The following is a 20207-nucleotide window of genomic DNA, read 5'->3' as shown; positions in this document are numbered from 1 at the left end:
TCCTTGTACACTTGCCAGAGGAAGTGATGGATTTTCCTTATTGATATCAGATCCTCTCGAGGCACGCACGGCCACGGCTCTTCCTCCTTCAGGAAAGAGTTCTGGCTTCATCTTCCTGCCACTTTGACGCAGACTTTCAAGTTTAGGAGAGGCTCCTTGGTGCACTGTAGCAGATGGTTTTTGGTATGATTTTCCACATGAAGAATTCTTCATACCAACCACATTACCATGTCTACTGCGCCGGACTCTACTTTCAGGCTCCTGAATAAAGGAGGGCAGCTCTTATCAATGACTCAGTAAAAACATCTCTTACGTGGTCATTACCATTTACACGAATAATTGAGAATTAATTGAAATATTATACAAAATAAAATGGCCATAAATAACCCTCTTTTGCTTGAATACTTGTCACCTCACAAACAATAATGACAAAATTTACAGTTTCAAAACTTCTGCTTATATGAGAGAAAACATACTTGGCAGCTTCAAATTCTGCATGTCCACTAGCAATATTTTTATCTATGCTAAACACACTTTCCAGAGGCTACTCTTCAAGCAATTAAAAGTCACACACGATACACTGTAATTAGCATACATTTGACTCTTTCAAGCCAACTCCTTCCTTTATTCCTTTATCGATGTTTCTCTTTTCACCATCGGCAGCTGTAGGGGTAGCACTTGCTCCACCCAATGGCAAATCTCTACTTTTCTGCATTCTTGCCACACTGGAAGCCATAACACTTGCTGCAGGAGCTTTGGACCAAGACACTTTTTCATTCTGTGACTTTTACAATAAATAAAAAAAATGTAACATTTTTAATGCAGTTGAACTAACCCACACAATGGCATGCAAATAAAAAAATCAAATGCAGTAATCGACCCCAACATCGGTTTGGTAGGTTATGGTAGTGTTCAGACAGTAATAAGTCTGATGGCGTGTGAAGCTCACACATCAGGGTGGAGGGACCAGACCCTTTCCCTGTGCCAGTTATGGCTTCCCAGGAAGATCTGGCACCCGAAAAATAACACAGCTTGGGTGGAGCCGATTGTGCCCATAGGCATTCCCAGGAATCGAACCCAGGCCCTGCAGTCAGTAGTTCATTGCTCTACCCTTGGACTACCACGTCCCTAACAGGGTAAAATTAAAATCATTTTGAAACTGATTTTAATTTTTCAGGTACATATTTAAGAAGATCACCGCACCATTAAATTTTCACTTATGTTTTATGAATAAAGAGGTGTATACTACATGCATGCTAAATAAACAAAGTGCATCAAGAGTAATAACAGATTCACAAACAATGCAAAGAGGAGCTCATGGAACTTGTGCGATTTTGAAAGGAAGTTTTCAGGTCACTATAATGAGTGGTAATCTTGTAGCAAATGCAGATCCTTCTCTGAAAAAGGAAATCTTTATGGCCACATGATAATTACAAATAGCCTCACCTGAGTTAATTAAACAAAGAATCTTGCAGCTACAGGGGCCCTTAATATAATGAATTAAACATGCACTTAGTTAAGGTAGACATTCACTGCCCGGGACCTATTTCCCCCCTTAATTCCCATCTTTTGACCCCTTCCCCAACTCCCTTGCTCATCTCACTGCCTTGAGCTTCGGCTTTACTCTATCGCTACTAAAATATCTACACTATTTCAAACCACAACCAGAAATAATTCATATTATTTAGTAATTAATCCCATGCACATTTAAATTACCTGCATTTTGTTGAAATTAAGCTGGGGACTGTTTTCAATTTCCCAAAGCGCTAGGTTAAATCCCTTGCGTCTTTTCTGAAGCTTGCCGAATCTTTCCTTATTCCCCTCATAAGAAAAGAGCTCAGATAATTTACACGCCCCACTAAAGTGAAAAGAACAATGCATAAAACCTTTGTTAACTATGAAATTGGATTGATTATTACCCGCCCTAATGCATATGAGAACTGAGATGAAGCCAATTGATTTTCAGTCAACTTGCAATTTTGACTTCAGAATCACTATAACCCCTTAGCAACTTTCACCAGTTCAAACCTTTGCACTGATTAATTGATTTCACAACTTTTTGCTGGAGGGTATGAACTAACAGAATTTTATCTCCATTTTACATTTTTATTTCCTTAATCATATTGTACACTTTATTGCTACTTGACCACTGTAGTTGTGAAATGAGAATTTTGTGCTTTTTATGCTGTGCTAGAATGCAAGCCCTTGTTAAAACATTGAGATTTATGGAAATAAAATATTGCATGTGATTGTCAGTTACTACCACAAGCTAATAGTCGAGTTCACCCTACTTATATTTCAAAGGATGTCTGGCTTCATGCGAATGCAATGAGTCCTCATACAAAACTAATGACGTTTTTGCTTTTGAAAGAGGATAAGTTTTGAAGTATAGATAATAGGAACACACTAATTTCACAATTAATATTTATTGCTGATCATGGTTGCCTGCAATGCCATTTACATCAGGCAAACTGTGAGAACATTTGGACTACTTCACAAACAAAAAATACACTTCTCAGTTGGCCAAACACCCATTGAAACCCAACCAACACAGTGCTTTCCAAACCAAGATCCTAAATATGGAGAAAATAGGTCCAAGATTAGAGGTGCTAGAAAAATTAGGAGTAAGCCCATGTGAATACTCTAATGAAAACCCCCTGATTAATAAGCTATTGCACTCCTCTCACTCTCCCCTCCTAAGTTCCCCACTGCCCCACCCATCTCCTTCGACCATGCGGTGCGATCTCAGGCCCCCATGTGCTGTCCATCTACCCCTCCCCCTTCGCCAAAATGCCTCACTCCTTCAATGCCTGCCCCTCTTCACCTAAATGCCTCAATCCTTCAAACCCTTCCCCCTCTCACTCCAAACCCTCACCTGTCCCTTCTTCCTGGAAGTGCATATATCCCTTGCTTCATGACGTATTTTCACCCGATGATGCCAGTGGCAAAACCATGGCAATCAATAAATATTAATTGTGAAATTGATATGAATCTGTTCTCTGTACAATGCAGATATTCCACCGAGTAACAGCAAAAACAAGGTTGTAGATACATTTTTTCATTATGTCAACATGGTCCTATCACAATTACATAAACATATCATATGCTTTCATTTTCATGGACTATAAACTGTGGGATATTTATGCTGCGAATGATAAGGTGTCTTCTGAACATTTGATTTGAAAACCTAATTAAATAGTGTTCATAAAATAGTGGCATCAAGCCCTACTAAACTAGACTGGAGAAACTTTGATTGGCTGATAGGTGGCAATTGCATTGAAGACTTTGCCAACCAGGGTGCGCACGCTTGCTAGATCTCACAAGAGTTATACAACTCTCTCTTTTGTGGGATGTAGTCTCAGTGGGTTGCTTTGCTGGCTTCAGGACCTATCGCCTTGAATTGCACAATTTGGTTTGAGAATGACCACCTGTACAGTACCCGATATTAAATTCTCTATTTTAGCCCGCTGCTGTGGAACTTCCAAATAACAAAGCTGCATTGTAGCTGTAAGGATTTGTGTTTTCTATTCTTTTACAGTGTTCAGTGGTTAACAGCCATTTTGGATTCCTGTGTGCGAGGTCATAGCTGGTTGGTAGTGTTGCTGTTCAAGTGTCTTTTATTGTAAATGTTTTGCCTTGCAATCTGGATACATTGTAATTGATCTCAAATTTTGTGTTTTCATAAGTAATATAAATAGCGGGTGGCTTTATTTGTTAGTTAGGTCATTTGTCATTGACATCAATTTACACTTGAATTAACATTAAATTACCATTCATTGAGCCGGATGAAATTATTATTCATTAAATTCTTAACATTCCCTTTTTTAAATTCCCAAATCTTTGTTTAAAGGTTTGGCAAGTACCATAAAATTAGCATGGCTACTACAGGGTCTTCTGTCATGATACATGCCTGCACCGGTGACTGCATGCCTGTAAGGACCTTTATCACTACATTGGAAGGTATCATGTCTGATCGAAGAGAAGGCTCTTCTTCTGGAGAAGGATACTCCCTTGGGTGGAATTGCAAAAACTAGCCGTAACAATGGGACTGCATCAGTTCACTCGAATGCAACAAGTGGCAGAGTGAACAGAAAGCTGCCCGAGGTTCAGTCTTTCGATGAAGGAGAGATGCCAATCCTTAGACTGGAAGATTGGGAGGCTTTCTTGTGCCGTTGAGGTGGGACGCGACAGCTGCAGCAAGGGATGGAAGAAGTGAAGACAAACCTCATCCTCAAATCCCAACAGATATCAGGTACTAGTAGAAGATAGCCCCTATGGTATCTGCAATCCCTACCTTCACTTATGTGAGAGCACCACTGGACAGGCACCATCAGAGTAGGTGAGGATCCTAATGGTAGGCATTAAGAATGTCAGATGTGTAATGACTCCATTGCAGGAAAGGGCGGACCAAGAGGGTGTGAGCCAGCACCTAATGGCCTGGTGCTCTCAGATTGGCGGAGTTTCCAAGGTGACAAAGGTAGTTGGAGAGGCAGCCATGAAGCACTCCAGGTTTGGAGTCATGGCTGACGTTGGTGTCAACAGTGCCGTTGACTGTGGCTCTGAGGAGATTCCTTCAGGGAATTGAACTCGGAAGTGAAGTGGGTAGGTGGGGTGAAGTGGTTGGGTGGCTTTGAAGAGGTTGATGTGACATAACCTTGCCTTGAGGATTGATCATTGACCTCTGGTTTTGAGCCAAATGGAAGGCATTACTAAGAGGTTGCATCATTTCTGCAAACAAAGGGGCCACAGCCTTCGACCTTAAGTCGATGATTCAATCATGTAGGAGCCCTCTGAATCATTCTGGTGTGAACTACTCATCTAAGGCCACCAGGTGCGCAGTGGGTAGGACATAAGATCACCGCTGAGCTTTTTAGATTAAAGAATAACTCGAATATTGGTTTCCTAAAATCCTCGTTGTTAACTAATTAAGACTTAAACGAAGTGACGGACAGTGCTAAAGTTGCAAACTTATTATGTAGATAAACCGGACAGAACTTTCAGAAATAAAAGGAAAATGATCCCATCAAACGCTCCAGTAATCGTAATGCCGTAAAACATTATCTACATTAGGACAGTGTCTGGCATAGTACAATTTTATTTTTTACATAAAATCAAATGCTTGCGGAATATTCTGAGTACTGTTTAATTACAATATTAGTAAGTTAGTAATTTCCATAATTTAAATCTCTAACTAATGTTTGAACAAAATCAAGGCAATATTAATGTGTTATTGTTAGATTAGAGGAGCTGAGGATGGGTATTTCAGCCAGGAAAAGCCTACACAGAATACAATTATAATACCAAATAGCATTTTGACGAAACAACAAACACAATAAACCGCCAGTTCACCACGCTATGTACTTACGTTTCGTAGGTTCCAAAAAAGTGGACCTTATACTTGTTGCCCTTTGTGCCAGCTGAATGTTCTGGAACAGTTTCGACCTTAAGTAGAATAGGTATTAATAATTAATATTTCAAATTGAGGTGTTTAGTGATCGTTAATGAGAATTACACTTTTACCCTTGCTGGCCATGGCGGATATCCTCTGACTTTGGCAAATACTAAGTCACCTGGAATATAACTTTTAGCCATTTTCAAAGGTGTTTTCCTAATTCACCGGCTCGAGCTTTTACTAGTCAACGATATCATACAGTTCAATCGGTTTGTGCAGAAGCAAATCTTGAACTTTTTGAGCGGGACTTTTCCTGTATTCATACGCCTCGGATTTTCAGACTGCTTAGTGGCTCCGCTCATGAGTGTAGTGCATACAATGCAAATAAATATAATAAATTTAATCCATTTAATGGCTCTACTTTTGTAGAATGTCATACCATATTTTCTCTGTATAATAATTAATGATTTAAATGAATTATAACCGTAATAACTATTTTTGTTAATATTTTCGGTAAACAATTGCCAAACTATCTTGCTTAACATTAGGTTGAAATTCGTTTCAAATTGCACTTAGTCTGGACCTCACTTGAACGTGTATAAATTGATAAACTTATCGGTCCACCTCGTTGGAGGGCACAGAGAATTTTTGTTATTTCTAAAAAAATCACAATTCTACTGATGCGAGAATATGTAAATCCCGAGGTTGCAGTTATTTTAGATTTCTCCGAACAACTTCCAGTTAGTGTGGATTCATTCGGTAATTGTATACTAATTTAGATTCTGACGTTATTGCCGTAATAACATTAGTCTTTTCTCGCCCATTGTAGTTTTAAGTGCTTAAAGCGAATAGATGTAAGATTTTTAGAATATTTTGTCGCTGCACCCCTTCTAGTTTCTTTGGGTGGCTTACCATTAATGCATGTGGTGTTAGCAAAAGATTTTCTGTGATTTCATTAAAGGATTGCATTAACATTAGCGGTGAGTCACTACTATAAATAAGGACTACTGACCGGAGGGGCCGGGATAGCCTCTCTGGGCACCTGCAACACCACCCAAGCTTTGTGATTTTTTGGGTACCAAGTCTTCCTGGGTACCCATTACCGGCAAAGGGAAAGGAACTGGTCCCCGTACCCTATGTGTGATTTCCAAGCGCCGTATAGGGCTTGGTAATGGTTGAACTCTACCATCACCGACCTTCGGGTAATAACTATGTTTATATACATATATCATTATTGGTCGTTCAAGCCTAAAATTGGTTGACTACAGCCCTCCATGCTACCCTATCTGATGCTGATGGGCTTACTTCCTGGTATTTTTTGCAATGTACTTTATTCTATATTTGTCTCTTGGCCTTCCTCAAGGGACTTTTCCCTCCATTTTCCTTCCATCATATTCTTCACAAATCCATTGTGCCTCAGGGTGTGGCCAACCCTTCTGGTTCTTTTTTCTAAGGTAAAATTCCAAGCATGTTGTTCCATTCCACATAGTTGAACACTTTCTCCAAGTCCATGAATGCCACATACAGTTGCTTGTTCACATGTATTAAATTCTCTATTACGATTCTCAGACCAGAGTGTGGCTTCCCTGGTTCCTCTGTTCTTCCTAAAACTAAATGGTTTCCTGATAAGTTATCTTTAATTTTCCTCTCCATTCTTTGACTTAATATTCGTGTAAGTATTTTTGATTCCATTGACACAAGACTCAAGGTTCAGTGTTCCTCACATTTCGCTGTCCTCGTTTTTTTCTTCTAGAAACACAATCATCACACTCCTTTGATAGTCTTCCTTCTTTGTAGTTATCTTTGATTGTTGCTTACAGATTGTCCTTGGCTTTATATCCGAGTGCCTGGATGATGTCTTCATCGATTTTGTCATTTCCATGAGCTTTGTTAAGGTCTTTTACTGCTCTATTGAATTTGCACCTCAGTATGTATGGGCCTTTGTTTCCATCATCCGTTTCACTCTCGTCCTTCATCAGGTTTTCTTCCAGCAGCCTCGAGCCTTAGTAGTTCTTCGATGTATTGCTTCCATCTATTGGCCACATCTTCACCTTCTATCAGTTTATCCCCTTTTACATCCCTGATGTTATTGCTTTTCATTTTCCCTTCTCTGAAATGTTTCTTTGCCAGTTTGTATGCTGTGGCAGTATTCCCCTTCATATTTTCGTTCATTTCCTCGCAGCAGGCTTCTATGCAATTCTTCCTAGCCTTTTTGCATTCTCGGTCGACTTGGTTCTTAAGCTTCTTGTGGAGCCTTTCTCCATCATCATTCCTGGCGTTCTTATAATTTCTTCCTTCTTCTACTAGTTCCCTTATCTCTGTTGTGGCCAAAGGCCTTGATGGAAGGCCAAAAGCAGAGTAGAGTGTTTGCTAGCGATGGCCTTCTGCAACAGCATTTCAGCCATTCCCCAACCCCTTAGTGTCCCAACTTGGCACCAGCAGACCAATTCCTATTCCCAGAAGTGAACTCCTCCCTCAAAGGACACCACCATGGGTCCCAAAATGCCGTCAATGAAGCTTGCACGCATATCCTTAAGGACCTTCTGGAATCTGCCTAACAGGGAGCCTTTGTGTTGTAAAAAATCCGCTGGTAAAAGTATGTAGAAGCTCACGGGATGTACTTTGCCGAATTTTGAAGCATTGTAGCAATATCAGAAATAAATCTGCTTTTCCAGATACTTGTTATACAAAATATTTGCAATCTACAGGGCCATGTAGGTTATCATAATCAGCATCTATGTTTGTCTTCCTTGTCACGAGGTGAAGAAGAATCTGCGGACCATGACATTTGGTCCCCCTTCTCCCTCCTCCACTTGCTGCAACAAAGGGCCTTTGGACAACCACTTCTTCTTCCAGGCCATCAGCTGTCATCTATGCTGTACTTCTCATATGATTTCCCAATTCTCCTTTATTGCTCACGCTCCTCTCTTTTGGTTGGCACTGAGAAACTGGTCTGGACTAAGTTTACTTAGATTGTGTTCAATGGGATAGTATTCTTGAAGAGAGTTCCCATGAAGATTGCTAAGCTTATCCAATTCATGATGTGATTCTAGGTATAATGGAACTCCCACATTTGAAAGCTGCGTTTATGAGTGGAATGGATGTTAGAGTTTGAGAGGCAACAAACTCGCCAATCACTTCCCAACTGGCAATTACCCCTCCTCAACCAATGACACTGCCTATGAAATATTGTCAGAAATCCAGGCAAACAAAGTTTTCGTACTGATTTTTTAATTGATTAAATACACTTCATTTACAGGTGATGAATTAATTCAAAGAATATGTTGGTCTTCAGCTCATACTTTAGCTTCATATGCACTTTGCTATGATTAGTCAGGTCGAAAAATATAATGATCTATTATGCTATTTATTGATGAATACTTAGAGGTAATAAATATTTGAAACACCAAAATAATCCCATGCAACTCAAATGAGAATTTTTGCGATGTTTACCTTATGAAAAAAATTAGGAGAACTGCATGTAAAAATATGGAAATTTGCAAGCAGGTAAAAGTGAATTTATATTTCTCCTTATACTAAAGTTTAATATTTTATTGAGGTTTAAAATTGTTCACTATCCCACAGAATTAGCACTCAATTCCCTCTTTTACGATACACATTTTGCTAGTTGATTTGAGTCGGTATCATTTTTATTACGTATTCTTTTTGGATCGTTTTGCCGAGTTCATTCATTCACAATCACTAATATACATGCACAAATTAACAACAATGCATTATGATTACATTAAAACTGCACTTTTTATTTCCAATATAAATACAAGTTTTGTTTAGAAAGGCAACGATTTTTTCGTGACATGTGCGTGAAGTGCTGAATCAGACCATCAGTTAAGTGTGTGAATGATCGGAGATCATGTTGGCATGGATGAGATGACAGTGCACACCATTATCACTGGCAATTCAGCAGATGCAAAAGATCTGCCCTAAACTCATCCAGAAGGTCTTGATGGATTATCAAGGGTAGAGTTGAGTCTCTGCTTGAAAAGAGCTTCTGCAAAGGCATTACAACATCTACGCAAACATCTTATAGTCACCACTGGGCACCAGCAGACTATTTCTTATGCCCAAAAGTGTATGTAATCCTCCCTCAAAGGACACCATCATAGGACCTTTAGGTACTACCAAAGAACCTTGCACGCATATCCTAAAGGACATTCGAGAATCTGCCTACCAGGGGCCCTTAGATTAGTGGAATAGCCACTGGCAAAAGTGTGTCAACACTCAAGGGATATACGTCGAAGAATTTGGAGGCATTGCAGCAATATCTGAAATAAATCTATTTTTCTAAAACTTTTCCTGATACTTTCTATACAAACCATTTAGGTATGTAAAATGGAATTTGAAACATATATTTATGCAATACTATAATAGCCTACTCATAAATAAGAGAATACTATGGAAAAGAAATACTCAATCACAATACCATCAGCTGTATGTGGAAAATCCTATAATAAAAAACCCTAGAATTATTTTGCTTGGTTTCAACTTAGTGTATTAGGCCTAGTTTCAACTTTTCAGTATCTTCTTTGGCTTTTTGACTTTTCATCCATTTCCTTCATTTTAAAAGTCTTTTCTTAACTATTTCCAACTAGTTAATTCCCTATTCAACTTTTTCTGTATTTTAATTACTCCGTCCTTGTTTTCCTTAATTATATTAGTAACACATTCTTTTCCTGATGACATCTACTGAGCTCATCAAACTCTTAGTTATGTTTAATGCATCAAGAAGCCTTTACAGTATCACACACCTTTTTTAGTACTCCTAATCTTTATTCCAATAGGTTTGCCATGAAGTAGTAATTATTTTTTGAAAAACTCAATAATGCCATTGCATTGCATTAAAAAGAGAGCATATGGACCTGTATGAAAAGTTTTTCAGGATGGGAAACAACATTTTTCAAAAGAGGCATTTCAAATCATATGTAATCCCCCTTCATGCTTCTGTTTTATTGCAGAATATAGACATTTAAGGTATTGCTCTTTTATAATACCTGTGATAGCTTAATTAAAGTGGTCTTGGCTGTGTCTCCAAAGGGGTTTCAAAAGACAATGCAATCTATATTTTCCTCTGATTTGCATTTGACTTGCTTTTGAGAGAAAAGTAATTTGCAGCTTGAGTTAACTTTTTATGGTACGTTTATGTAAAGCTTCCAGCAAAGCCAGTGCAGCAATGGAAACAATCCTTTTTAACAATCAGGCACCAATGATGACTGCTTCTAATTTGACTCGCAGCAAAAATCCTGCATCAATATGCTTTGTAAGCTTTAAATTTTCTTCTTCAAATATAAAATTTCCATATTTTGTCCAAGGCTCAGGCAACATCCATCCAGGAATACTGCGTCAGTGGGTCACCATAGGATGAATCCTTGACTGATGGATCCCACCAGGTGATAGATAGAGGTAACTCTCGCCCAGAAGCTGAGTTTTTTTTGGACAGATGGTATTTATTGAAATGGCATATGCTTCAAAGCAGGTGAGGATTATTTATTCAAATTTATTGGATACGTTGGAAAGTAGGGTAATGGGTCTTTGCCTGGTTTAGGGATGAGAATAATTTTGCATGTTTTCCAGGTTTCTGGAAAGTAGGATGAAAGTTAACAAGGGTTAAAAAGATCAGCTAGCAAGAGAAGGAACTTTGGGACTGAGAGGCAGATTCAAGTATGAAGTTGGTAAGGTCGTCCAGTCCTCGGGCTTTATGAGAAGGGAGTCAGTCAATTATTGATTAGATTTCAAGGGTGTCAGTTAGTGTTGGGTGAGAAAAATTGTAGGGTCTTATTTATTTTGTCTTCAGTTGTGCTGTTGGAAGGGTCCAGTGTCATGGTTTGTTGTGGGATGTCTGGTTGTAATTGTGTTTGAAATTTGGGTTTGAATATAAGGTTATTACCTGTCATGTGTCAGGGTAGGGGAGTGAATTTTGCATTGTTTTCAGAGCGATCGTATTCTTTTACAGAGGGAATTTTCCTTGAAGGAAAGTGTGAATATGTGCGCTTCCCATTATTTGGATGTATTTTTATATTTCGTATTCAATTGTGTTGGAAAGGTGAGAGTATAAATGCTTGTCATGAGGGAGGCTGGAGTATTGCCAATTTCAATGGGAGCTGTGGCATAATTTAATGAGATTTATTAGATAATGAAGCAGCGGGCAAAGATGTTGATGTTTTTTGGGACTGTGCATGTGATTTTGTTCAGGGATGTGGCAAGGGACTCTGAGATGAGTATTGCATGTGTACTCGTATTGACGTCTTCATACGTCGGGTTTTGGAGTGGGGTGAGAAGGTCAAAATTGGAACGTAATGTACCAGGGAAATGATGCCAGTCGGTTGATCGAGTGCATGCCATGAGTGCTCCAGCAGTGTTGGGTGGGAAGAGTGTCTATGTCAGGTTTGATTGGAATCACAGAGGATTGGGAGATGGTCAGAATCAAGAGGGTGGATATCGGTAGGGGATTCTTGGAAAGGAAGGTTCTTGGAGACAGCAATATCCAGGACGTCACTACGAGCCCAGGTTTGAGGAGGAATATGGGTGGGTTCAGATGGAGATAAAATGGAAGGAGGGTGCTTTGTCAGAAAGGAATGAAGGATGATGCCAGTTGTTTGAGCGGCAGCCCCAAACATGGAGTTCCAGTTGCATATGAACAGAGACTGATCTCGGAGTGGAAACAGCATCCCTAGATCCTCCTTCCTTAGCTTTTTTGGTGGATGATATATTGTGTGTTGTTGCCATGTGGTGTGTAATACCAATGGCCTTGACACTATTACAAGTGGGGATAGATAGCCGGGTGTGCTTAATGTCCTTCCTGACTAAAACAGTTCCTCCTGCGTGCGAGTTTCCATCGATTTTGTAGTGTTGTGGGTGGGAGAGCAATATGCAAGATGTGGTTTCAAAAATGTTTCTTGAAGAAGTATGATGTCAGTGTTGTACTCCGCAGTGTATTTAAGTAACTCGTTTCCTTTACGATATCCCATTACAGTTCCAAGAATGTTTACATTATTCGGAGTGTTTTAAGAGTGTATGTCGTCCATTGTACAGCTTGGATGACGAACATATGTTCCTGCGGGAAGTTTTATTCTTTTAGGGTGGGAAGAGAGGACATTTTGCCCCATGTGTCCTTGAAAAAGAACATAAAAGCTACGGCTGATCATAATTGGACAAAGCAGGAGTTGACCCGACTGAGTAGGGTAGCGAGGGAAAGGACTGTGGCATGTTAAGGGCAAGGGGGTGGAATAAGATGAGGTAAGTTGGGGGAGTGGGTGTTCTGGGAACAGGAGATCAGGGCCTGCTTGGCATCCTTTTGAACCTGGCAACCTCGGTAATTAGCCATGTGGTCCAGTTTGCAAAGATAACACCTTACCAGTGTATCGTGGGATTTCTCACAGGTGGAAGAATCATGGGGACTGCCATAACAGAGACAGTTTGGTGGTAAAGTGCAATGGTTTTTAGTGTGCACGATCATTTGAAATCTGAGGCATTGCACTGGGATGTGTACTTTCCTGAAACAGTCGGTCTTGATGCTAAGGCCTGAAAGGTAGGTTTCTGCTAGGAGCACCTGTATCCAAAATGTTTTCAAAAATCAGTTGACATGAGCAGGTGGGATATTTTGAGACCAATGTCTGTCCCAATAAACACTCAACGTTGGAGGGGCAAGTGGACCACATCAAGTGGACAGAAACTATTTTATCACTTCCTCAGAAATAGAGAGGAAGAGACCTTTCACAAAGAACTTCTTTCCTCATTCTGTTACTAGTTGGTATGTGTCAAAGGGCACATCCAATGATTTAATATGGAGGATACCTTATCATCATCAATAGTGTAGCATTTAATAATGCCTGAGATGGGGCCGGCGGAATGAGGGACAGACAGGATTAAGCATGCTTTTGGAATTTCAGCAATGGTTAACTATTGACAGTCAACCATTTAGAAATATCAGCAGAGCAAAACGGTGGGAGGTTTTTTTTAAAATTTATGTTGGTGGTGACGCAAGTGGGTTTGAAGTGCATTTGTTTGGTTGTGCTTCGTCCTCCACCAAAGTGCAAAAAAGGGGTCAACCCATTCCTCACATGAATTGGTATGGATGTTGACTGACCGTGGGGTTGGCTTGACTTTCTGATTGTTTGCCTATTGGATTTGCCATTGGTAGAGAGGACTTCGAGCTAGAAGAGCTGGAGGGTGTCCTTGTGGGTTCTTTAGTGTAGTTTAACTGCCACGGCAGGATGTTCCACTTGGAGTTTTTCATCACGTTTGCTGCTATCCTCGTGGAGTTTTTCCATGGAGCCATTCTCAAAGTCCGAGTTTCGGCATGACTAGCCAGACCCAGTCACAATTGAATTTACTTTCAATGTGTTCTAGCTTGCTTGGTTTTATTGGAGTAGGCTACATCTATGGTTGAGAAAGAAGTGAAAAAATAAATAATTTTTAAGGCCATAATTCAATTGCTGAACATGGCTCCAATGAGTACTAGAACCAAGTGATACGTCCCAAAAAAAGTAGATTAAATCCAGAAAAAAAATGAATTTCAGATCAAAGAAAATTTCTTTGAAAGAGCACCCTTGGGCATCAACACACCAGTGTCACTGCTTGGATGTGGAGCTGGCAATTGTAGAAAGAAGTGGGCGGTGATCTGATTGGTGGGAATTAATGAGATTTACTTGATGTTAAACAAAGTTAGCAAATCAAGAAAATCAAATTTTGCATTGGAATCTCCCATAACAATATCATTGATATCACCTGCAATTATCTTACAAAAAAGGAAATAAATGTTTCCTCTACAATTACCTCAAAAAATTCAAAATCATTGTTTGTTCATTCCCAAAATGCAAGGGAAACCATTTCTACAATTAAACAAAAAATTTTTATTTCATCCTTAACAATATACTACAAGTTTAATGGCATTCTTGGAGGTGGAGCCTCCTTTCTTGAGGAAACAGTTTTCATAGGCGGAAGAGGCCTTATTTTCCGTCCAAATCGCCCAGTTTTCCTCTGCCAGAGTCCAGATCTTGGCCTATTCCCAAGTTCTCTGTTCCTCTGCGCACTTCCAATGGGAGTCCTGCTATGCATTATATTTGACAGCCTCCCTGAAAATTAAGTACATGTTATTGTTTCTACTCAAGAAAATTGATTAAAAATTATTTTAAGCAGAAACTAAGCCGGAAACAACTGGCAGCAATAGAAAACCATGATGATGGATAAAAATGTTGGCAATCATTTTGAAAACTTTGCTGAAGTAATTTAAGAAGGTTAAAGTAATAAAAATATGAAGTTGACAACAAGAGCATATTAATATTGATCCCTCCCATGGACTACAACCTTGAGGTATTGGAAGGGCTTTTGCATTCTGATGACCCCTGGAGCTGTGCTGGTGGGAGCAATGGTAATTGCTCCTGGTAGGGTCACCCATGCCAATAAGTTGAAGGTTATGAGACAAACGAAAGATAAACAATGCAGCCGGTGTTCCTCAATGAGGTGGCTGCAAAGGCCAGCGGGGCAGCCATTGAGTGATGATGTTACATGAAAAACACTATTGAGAAAGGCAATGGCACACCACCTCAATTACTATTCCCAAAAACTTTATGATGCTTAATATAAAGAATATGAGTCCTGGCAACTATGGAACTTGGCCCAATTGGCCGTGTGTTGTGCCCGACAGTGGGAGAGGCAAGGCTTCCGCACTTGTCATTTCACTAAAACCTTGCAAAGTAAAATTGACAGCAGCAGCAGGACAGAAGACGAAGAAGAAGATGACCAAATTAATTAGAATAGGAACTTGGAATGTTAGTACAATGTCCAGGACTGGAAAATTAGAGAATATATAGTGAGAGATGGGAAGAGGAAACATAGACATATTAGGTCTATGCGATGTGAGATGGAAGGATAGCGGGGATAACTGGAGCGATAGTTACAGAGTAAGAAACAGCGGAGGGGATGAGAGCCATGGGTTGCCATAATATACAGGGTGCGGCACTTAAATCTGGGCAAGCACCAAGCACATGTTTCCTCGTATAAGATTTCCTTGTCAGGTTAGGGAAACCTTCCCCAGACTTCTCCGAAGCATTATACTAATCAGCAATATCGTAAACAGTCATTTGGGGTACCAGAAGAATTGAACTATTTCGAAATATAACTCCCAGGGCGAGGACTTTCGATAACATCGGTTTTTCATTTGTACTCTACACTCGTGCGTACCATCTAAGCCATTTTGAGGTTATGGCTCTTTACTAGATACCTATAGCTTTCAAGAACGCCAATCGCGACCTCCAGTGGAACTACAATGAATGGGAAATTCAAATTGAATTTTGTCCGGATTTAAGCATTGCACCGTGTAAATTAAAAAGCTTGTAAAAAGCAAAATCAACATACGGCAAGCAATGGCTAGAATATTACAAGGAGGGATAAAAGGAGAGCCCACGAACTTGGTCATTTCTCAGGTATCCATGACAACAAGCAATCATGAGGGGGAAGAAGTCGATAGGATATAAAATCAGTTGGAGGACATAATCGCGAGTGTTCCTGCAGGGGAACATTTGATAGTGATGGAGGATTGGAATGTGACGTTAGGCGAGGGAAGAAATGGTGATGAGGTGGAGTACGGTTTAGGTATAAGGAGTGACCCCGGGGAGAAAGAAATTGAGTTCTGTAGGAGACAGGTTTATCATCACCGACACTTGGTTTAGACAACACAAGAGGCATTGGTAGGCATAAAAAATGCCAAATGCCTCAGAAAGGTTTCAGTTAGATTATATCATGTTTAGGCACAGATAAGGCATTAATTTGGCACTGTTATATAATCTGATGCCCATTTCAAAGGGTCCTAAGTTCAATGCTTTAGTTCTTATATTCCCAATATGGATGTCATTCCTTCCTCTGGTGTAATGATGATAATAGGCAGAGTTAAGAGAATAGTTGTCAATGTTATTTTTTATATTTAGAATTAAAAAATAATGTAGATGCACGGAAGTGGTAGAATATTTAATTCATGGAAAATAGGCCTTGATGGAGCATTGTGAGGTTTCCTGGTGATGATTCTAATAGCTTTCTTTTACATTTTAATGATGATTTGAGAAATAGCAGCTGATCCCCATAATATTATACTGTAGGTTATATTTGAATAAATTTCCCCATAGTATAAATTGAGTACTGGTTTTTAATTGTAGTTTCATACAGGTGTCTTAATAAGTAGCACGTTGAACTGAGCTTGTGTTGAAGGGCTTTTACATGAGTATATCAAGAAATATTTGCACATAGAGAAATACCTAGAAATTTGCATTCTGTCACATTCTCAATTGATTGGTCATTGATTTTTACCAGCAGATCATCTGACACGTTCTAATTGCGTGTAAAGTATACTATTTTACTTTTATTTACATTTAAGTCGGGAAGGTTGTCTGTACACCACTTGCTTATTGCAAGTGTGACAGACTTCGAATTTTCCTCAAGGCTGGGATATGTTTTTGTTGATATTATTACATTAGTGTCGTCAGCATACAACACTGGTATTATTCCATCATTATTTGGTAAGCAGTTAGTTAGGTCATTGATATATATCAGAAAGAGGACTGGCTCAAAAGTTTAGCCTTGTGGAATGCCTTTATTAACTTGGTATGCTTCAGATGAATATTTGACCCATCCACTGATAACACTACTTTCTGAGTGTGATTATGAATATAGGACTTCATGCAGTTTAGAGGAATTCCTCTAATTCCTATTTTATTGAGTTTAATTAGTAGTCTATTGTGGTTTACCTTATCAAAAGCCTTTGACAAGGCAAAAAACATTCCAAGAGTTTTGCGTTTAGCATCCAATGAATTAAGCATGCTGTCGATTGCCAGACATGGCAGTTGTGGTAGACCTTTCAGATCTAAATCCATGCTGAGAATTTGAAAGTAGGAAGTTTTTTATGACCAGAGTGATGGTTGCAATTCAGCTGTTGGGGACAGATGGAATGAGAGACTCAATCCAATAATGAGTGGTAGATTTTCCTCTTTGATTAATTATGAAGAGTCTATTATCTCATTGATCGAATGTGATGGATGGATAATTAATTGATTACAGGGCATTAAGAGGCATTTACTATCTATCATCCATTTAAGTCCTCTCTCATCTCAATGCTACTGGATAATAACATATAATCCTATTGAAAAGTTACTCCAGCCAAGCCCAAATGATTTACCCACATTACTTATAAGCATTTAAAGTATTATGATGAGTCCTTGAACGAGTTGGGAGCAACTGTGTGTGTTATTCAATTGAAGTTTAGCTAATCTTGTTAAGTGTACTTCAACATAAGATTAGGAGAGAAAATGCCAAACTTAGTTACAAAATTTACTTGGAAATATTCATTGAACTTTCAAAATCAGAAGGTAGTTTGCAGATTAAGACATGACCTAGCAGTATGAAATGTTCAGGATACGTCGGGGTCAATGACCCCGACTGGTGAACTCTTGAGGGAGTGGAGAGGATTCGGGCTTGGGATCTCTGAAAGGCCCTTCCACAGTGGTGAGATTTGAGTCGAAATTTCAAACTTTCAAAATTAGCTCATGAAATGGACACAATAATTAAAATAATATGATTCAAGACCATTTCAAACTTATGCAAATCTTTGGATAGCCATTTATATTTCATTATGTTATTATCTGCATAAAAGACATAGCGCACTTTTTCTAAATAAAGATTATGAAGCTGCTAACAATTCTAATTATCTAGTAGTAATTACAACTCTTAAATTTGTTAGGAGGGTGAAAGGAATCTATTGTTAGGTTAAAAAGTTATGATAAAAACTACATGGTAATTCAGTCAGACACAGACCTGAGACTATTATATTGTATTATATATAATTGAAAGGAGGCCAAAATTCAGTAACACATTAAGCATATCCGATTATGAATAATGATCACTTATTGATGTACCCTCTCTCAGTCACTCGAGATAATCCACACAATAACCAATATTATTATTTCATCATGATACAAGCTGTTAAATTTAAACATTTTAACTACTCCGATTTCATTACTTAGTTCATTTGCCAGCTCAATTGCCTATCTTTCTCCCCAACCAGTCATCAACATTAAGACAAGCATGATGGGTAAGAGCAGAGATGAAAACTTTGGTAAAACTTACAGTATGGCGAATAATGTATGCTGAGTGGGTAGCCCACTTTCCTTCCCTTAACAAGAAAGCTTACACAATCAAAAAATCATGCAGCTGCTTGTCAATCAGTTTAATTCAGGGATATTTGTAAGTATTAGACCAACAGAATATATACTTCCAATTTTAAGGTTTAACCACTGCACTAACTGAAACGCAATACGAATACATACTTTACCACCATTACAAAATTTCTTGGAATCAATAATTTGTCTTTCTTATCTTAAATAAAATGGTTAAACAAATACCATTGATTATGGTGTCAAGGCCAACATCACTGGATATTATTCCATGATAATCTCACAGTAAGTCCATAATTTACGAAAATAATTTTCTTTTCAGGCTTACATTCCTGTCTATGTCATAACAACCAAGAGATTATTATAGAAGATTTCATTTCTATATGCATCAGAATTCCTGCCTGATTTGGCCCACCAATGCTCCAAAAATAGAGAAAATAAATAAAACAACGGAAAACATAGAAGTCATATACGTGGGTAGAATGATTTCACAGAGCATTGATTACATTCTTATCCTCCTCCATTTCAACAACCCAAGAGCTTGATCTGAATTACCCGAGTTCCTACCACATTGAACAGTATTTTAAACAAAATGTTTCCTAAAGTGAGGCTGCATTTAATGGGGGGAAGGTGTACGTGTACAACTTCGACTTATAACAAGCAAGCCATATTTGTGGAAAAATAGCTACTATTAAGTATTTTTTTCCAGCATCAGGCATGGAAAATGGTTGTCTTATAACCAATTTTGATAACAATACTGTTTTGAGCCAGTAGTATGCAACATAGGGTTCATATCTCCTTCCTAAAAAATTTCCACATAAATCGTTAATGTTCACAATGTAGCACATTTGGTTACATGTCACATGTGGTGCTACTCAGAAAATTATGCACATTGAGCGCTAAGGGTTGCTGCTCCTATACATGCGTTGTATCTCTACCGATAATCTCAAGAGTTCACAGGCACTCTGCCTTCAGTAAAATTGAAGTTGTAATGGTATAGAAAATGTACATGTCAACAACGCCAATTTTGAAAACGTAAAAATAATAATAGGAACTAAAAGAGTTTCAAAAGTAGTTAAAATAATAGCCTCATGGGATCATACGAGAGAAGATTGTTATACAGCATGGAATTTAAACTCAAAGTCATGAATTATGCTTCAGAACCCAAAAACGAGGCAGCTGTGAGGCACTTTGGCCCACCTCCGACTGAGAAGATGATACCAGAATAGAGGTAGCAGGAGGTATATTTAGTAAAGACAGATATGAATATAATAAGGATGAAGCTCATGTGCCCCATAGATAAGGTCAAAGCTGAAGAAACATGTTAGGAACTGGATAATAAATCACCGGAAGAACAACATGACTGTCTCAACAAAAATTATTTTAATTGAACCGACAAAATAGATGCAATGTATATTTATTGCTGAATTTCCTAAGATGATAATACTGTGCCTGAGATGCATGGTGAGAAATGGACTGTGCATATGTACCTGATATACAATCACACCAAACTACTACATGAATACTAAAGAATGGCTATAAAGCACCAACCCATGAGGTCATACTGACCAGAAGAATGAAACGGTTGTTGAATTTTAGTGTTTATGTTCGGTAGAAAATCCTCACAGAATGTTAAGAGA

Source organism: Hetaerina americana, unplaced genomic scaffold, assembly GCF_022747635.1.
Source record: "Hetaerina americana unplaced genomic scaffold, ioHetAmer1.1.p SCAF_120, whole genome shotgun sequence".
Taxonomy (NCBI): domain Eukaryota; kingdom Metazoa; phylum Arthropoda; class Insecta; order Odonata; family Calopterygidae; genus Hetaerina; species Hetaerina americana.
This window is presented reverse-complemented; position numbering follows the sequence as displayed.